Genomic DNA, 6,000 nt, shown 5'->3' with positions numbered 1-6,000 from the left:
TCAACTGCCGGATTTTGTAGTGCATCACAGCTGGATTTCAGACTACTTTGTTCTGATGGTAGTTTTTGACAGGAAAGTCACAGGAGCGTTTGCTTGCCAGTGAATCAACGCCTGATGAAGAGATGTCATCTGAGAGCGAGAGCATTACAGTAAGAGACGGCTTCATACAGTGGCAGCGACAGTGACTCAAATTCCAGTCTTGGAGCCTTGTGGCCCTCCGAAGGCCCTACTCAGAGGAACCGTGTCACGTGAACTGTGGGAGTTTACACGTTCAAAGCGGCAGAGGGCTGCGTGGGCACTCCATGGCATCTAACCTAGTGTATTTTTCAGATGTAAGCAGGGTAGATGGTGTTTATTTGCCTAGGATACCAACTGGCCTACAGTGACATGGATTAGTTTAGCCTTAAAAACTTATCACTGCCCCTCCTTAAGTTCAAGCAGGGTTTCTTCCTTTCTGCAGACTATGCAGAAATCTTATGCACCCAGTGTATCTGCTTGTATTATGCCTACCTGAATACGGCACAATTATATTAATGCTAGCAAGCTTAGTTCATACGTAACATGGTGTGACTGAATTGACAAATTGGTCCGATACATGCTGGATCAGGTTTTGCTGTGCAGGCTTATGCTGGTATAATACAGAAATAAGATCTTTATGCAGAGGAACGTGCCAGGAGTCAGGGAAGTGGGTAGTATTGCTCCCGTAGGAATGAAGACCAGGAAAGAGCTATGCCCAGAAAATGGGCAAGGCTAGCCTAATAGGAAGAAGAACTCATTCACTTCCTTGGAAGCGTCTACCGGTAGAGCTGGTATAAAGCCTCCAAAAGCTGCCTGTCTCTGAGGACCCTACTCAGGACAGCAGAAGCAGTAATACCATACCACTGAAGGAATACCTCATGGACATTCAGGGATGTAACTAATGCCATCCTTTTTTCACTTACATCTGAAGACAGGAGTCTTGCCCATTGTATCAAGTTAATTTTTTTGCGGTGTTTTGCAAATCTTGTGGACGTTCACTGCATGCGGAGGGTCTAAAGTAGATTGCTTTATAATTGTTGGTTCATTTCCAAAGCATGAGTTTGAATGAATTTATGGAATTAACTAGGAGCGTTACCATCGCTTTGAGATGTAGGCTCTAGGCCATAGCGCAAGCAAGGAGCAGGGCTTTGAACAAGTTTTGATAGTAAATTTTGCAAATGGCTTATTATGACATTTTAAGAAAATTTCTAAGCAGTTGAATGTATTAGGGAATATTTACAGAAAAGGAGATAGAGCAATGATCTTTTCTTACTATACAGCTAGTTTGCTGTCCTTTCCAGTAAACCACAAGGTTCATTAGTGCTCAGTACTGTTTCGTTTACGATAACTGTTTTTAATGTGATTTTCATGACAAAGTGTAATTAGTGAAACCTTTTATTCGATTTTTCCCTTTCTTTGCTTTTTTTAAGGAGAGATTTCTCCTTATATAGTATATATACTTTCTTACAGAGCTTTCTTACCTATTTTTATATAAGATGATTTAACAATGTAAAATTAAATGCTCTATGAGCAAGGTATATCACTGTTACACAATCTAAAGTGCTAATATAACGACTGAGGGCCTGAACCTACTGCCTTTTACTCAGGTCCTGGTTTAACCACACGTCTTTCATGTTCTGTAGTACCTTTCCCCATAAGCAGTTCCATCTGTTTTTCCGGGATGACTCCGAGAAAGGCACTATTCACATGAATAACAGTGGTAAAACTGAGCCTCCTCTCCATTCTTAGCAGGACATCTGTCATGAGTAAAGGCTGCTGGCTCTGTCCCAAAAGTATAGTTATAGATTATAGTTCCCTTGATCTTCAGTAATTTTGAACTTGTTTTCTGGTGACTATAAGCTAATAACTGATCTTAGTGAATACAAATATTGAATCGTGCTGTTATCAGCAAGATGATTAAAACATGTTTCGCATTTTAATTCATTCTTTCATTGGGATATAAGGAATTGGATTTGTGAAGCATCATATTGCATAGAGATAGCACACGTTCGCCGCATTTTTAAAAAGTGTATGAAATATACAGTATGTAGCATTTTCTTGCATACTTTTATACTGCCTATATGCCACCGATGCACTCGGTGCCTTCTTTCTTTTGTATAAAACTAATACGTAGAGAAACTAAAATTATGGTGTGTAAGCAATGTCACTGCAACTGAAGAGACGTCTTAACCTGGTTATTCCTAGTACAGGAGGTTTCCAGTGGCAGTTCAGTTGAACGCAATGCATTTCTTTAAATTGGAAGTTTTCCCCTTTCCTTCCTTGCCCCCCTTTCCAAGAAACCTCCTCATACGACTGTTTTTTCTTAATCGATTCCTGTGTCTGATGTAAGTCACATGGTGTTAACCAAAGAACCAAGTCTGTTTCTAATTCTTTGGACAAATAATGTTTGGACTTGCTATTACTTAAAGACAGAAATGATATAATGGATCTCTTTGAACAAATATAAAATAGGCTTCTGCAAATGTGACTCACAGCTGAGAATGCAAGATACCTCTTTTCTGACTGGTTGTGCATTATTGTATCAGTAGCAAAGTGTTTGAGTTGTATTTCTTTGTGCATTTTAATCAAAATCCCATCACAAGCAGAAATATAAGTAAGTCAGTGCTGTCAAATTAGCTTGTTTTACCCATAGGTATAAAACCTATATCTGAAGCGTGCAACTTTGAGAACAGATTCAGCTTTTCTGTGTCTGAAGTTCTGATATTATCAAACTGTCTAGTCTATGCTGGTCTTACAGAAACAGACTCATGCTGCATTGTATGTACATTTCCTACCAGTATCCCTTCATTGTGTAATTTATGTAATATAACACAGTTTTCAACTACTGTTTCAACTTGAAATTCCTTAAATTTCAGTGCATGTATAGCCTTAAACATTTAAGACACCAAGCACAGTTTTAATGGGAATAGGTTATATTTGCAAGTCCTGTTTGGCACAGAAATCAGAGAATTATTTTTATATCTCAATCAAAGATTGTAGAAAATGAGTATATTGCAGTCATGTTATCAACCATGCTCCTAATTGTATGCATTTAAAGAAAAGCATTTTTGCTGAAGTTTTTAGAGGTGAAATATCAGTGCTCATTTCCTTTCTTGAATTTGCTTATTTTGTTTTCATACTTTCATTTCTGTACAGAACCTTGGAGCCCCTAACTAATGTCTGTGACTGAATTCACCCCTCTTTTCAGAATTCCTTGAGCCTCGTTTCTTTTCTGCTATGTTTTTAAGTTGAATAAGCAGTAATTAAAATTCTCTAAAAAAATTTCTTTTTACATTTTGACAGTAACATAGAGCAAATTACTGTTTGCAATGGTTCATGCAGCTTATTAAAGTCTTAGGATTTTGTTTGAAACTGTCATTATAATCCAGATGAAGACATACGTTTCAAGGCATTTTGGTCCACAGCAGGTGAAAACAGGAGTTCTGGCGATGAATGTGCAGATCTGCATATTGGGTGTCAGATTGTAAATCCCCAGAGGGATTTATAATTAAGTGTCACATCGTGTCTACAGTATCTCCAGTTGTGTGTTGTCAGATATCTGTTGATTTGTTTTCTATATTATTACCTAGCAAAAAACTACTTTTATCATTTTTGTGCTACTGTATATTAATCTTGAGGGTTTCCAGTATGCAAGATTAGTTTAATGTTGTCAGTTCTCTTTTTGTAAAAAAAGCTGGACTTTCAGCGTACGCATCCCATTACCGTTAGGCTCTTGGGGAGAGGCAGAATGCCACCAGCTGTTTTTAGTTACGTTTACCTGTACAGCACAGGTAACTGTAATCCCACGTTAGTTTGATTAAAACATGCTATAGTATATTTTCAAGCTATGGATCTGTCACAACATTAAAACAGTCATTTCGCGTATCTGAAGCTTCGCGGCTGTGCATTTGTATTTTGTTTGCTCTCTCTATTTGTATTGAATACCTCTGTGAAATGTATTTTTGTCCATTTGAGGGCTGGAATGGGTATCCTTTGGTTATTTCAAAGTATTTTCTGTACGTGGAATCAGCTTTTTGCATGTGAACTTAATTGCTGGAAAGTATTTGCAAAAAAAAAAAAAAAAAAAAAGGAAAAATCACTTTTAAAACCAGTTGTTGTCACTTTCCTTTGGAATTCATTAGATCATAAACAACTGTAATAGACTTCACTGTTCAGAAGATAGTAACGCTTGGTCAACCATTTGAACTGCTGTCTGCATCAAAGAGAAGAAAAACTTTTTTTATTTTGGCAAGCTAACTAATCCTTGCCCTTACACACTTTTTGGCTCCATTTCCAAATTTCCTAAGTTTCCCCAATTCCCTTTCTGTTCCTCACAGTCTTTGTTGATGTCATGAACCTTCTACTTAGAGAATTTGAAATTAGCCAGCGTGATAACGTTCTGACAAATATGATGTGTATACTGGCAAATAAAGACACGCTCAGGTGATCGTTCTGATTGACTTTATACAGTTTTCTTCTGGGTTCATCTGCAATTCCCTCTACTTCTTCGTCCCACATATATTTCTCAGAAAAGATCTCATCTAACGTATTTATGCTTAACTTCCACTTTCTAAGGAATAAGTAGGCTGAAATAATTGAGGTTTGATTTAAACATGAAAGAACACTATCCATAAGTAACAATGACCCAGCTTAGATCTTCTATACTACCCTCTAATGATTTTTGTGGTACGTATTAGAAAAAAGCTTTCTGGGCTCTCATGGCAGCTCTGCTTTAGGATGTGCCTGAATATATGTACATTTTAATACATGTTAGCATACATTAAAAAAAGAATTGTTACAACAATTAAAGCATTTTTCCCATCCTAAAGGTAGGAAGACTTAGTGTAAAAAGATTCCATCATTTCTTCCCGTTTCTGCAGACGAAAGGAGCATAGCCCAGTGACTTTTACCAGATGAAAGTGGAGAGAGGGGGTGCATTTCTTTGCTATAAGATCCTGATCATCTGGACCCATCCTCATCGTCTGTGCAAATCCTAGGACTTCTGCAAATAAGATAACATGGTACTTGCTGCTGTTAAGGCTGGCATTTTCAAAAGGCTATACACTTAAAAATAACTTGTCATTCCATGTGGGGACTGGTACGTATTTGGTACTTGAGAAACTTTGAGAGGAGCACTTACGATGTGTCCATATTCTTTAGATGTCGCAAGACATTTGGTACCCTTGTCTAGCAGATAGATAAAAAAAACCCCACAGATGTTTTTCTCCAGATTATGAGAGATCTATTAGAAGGTGATAATATGAGCTATTAGATATTTGTTTAAAACGTGAGGATTTATGTAGCTGTGAAAACATGGCAGAGTAAGTGAAATAGATATGTTATCTGTATGGTGATAGTTGTTCACCATTTATTGAACGGCCGTTTTCTACTTAAAGATCACAGAAAAAGAAGAGTTAATACACCTGTGAATAAAATTCAGCTTTCAGCTGCATGTGTGGCACCTTTCAGTCACCCATGTTTCATGCATGTAGCTGAGCAGAATTACCCGTAATGTTCATAGTCGTTAAATAGTTTGTTGTGCAACAGTAACTGCTTCAAACAGGTAGAGCCAAGTTACGTCACTTCTATGCAGATGCGACTTTACCTGTCAAAGCTTTACTCTGAATAGCTGTCTTCACGTGGCAAAATCCACATTAGATATAGTATTTAAAATCACTTTGAAGTCACTAGTTACTTGTTTCCAAAAACTCCTGTGGGTAAGGGCTGTTTAGCATTTTTCCCGCTGATATTTGTAGCATGCATTTTCTTTCTCTATTATTTTTGTTTTTACAGTCCAGCAGTGCAGTTCTAATTTAGTGTTTGATTCATATTAGACATTTCATTTTACTCGTAAATTACTCCCCCAAAATTAATGGGACCATTACTAAGGCATTCTGTTACTTGCTAGTCATTTTGAGCAGCTACATTTCGGCATAGGGATTCGAAAAAACAAATTTGCGGTCATATCAGCATTAAGAATAG

Source organism: Platalea leucorodia (genome assembly GCF_965183815.1).
Source record: "Platalea leucorodia genome assembly, chromosome: 3".
In the NCBI taxonomy this organism is placed as follows: domain Eukaryota; kingdom Metazoa; phylum Chordata; class Aves; order Pelecaniformes; family Threskiornithidae; genus Platalea; species Platalea leucorodia.
This window is presented reverse-complemented; position numbering follows the sequence as displayed.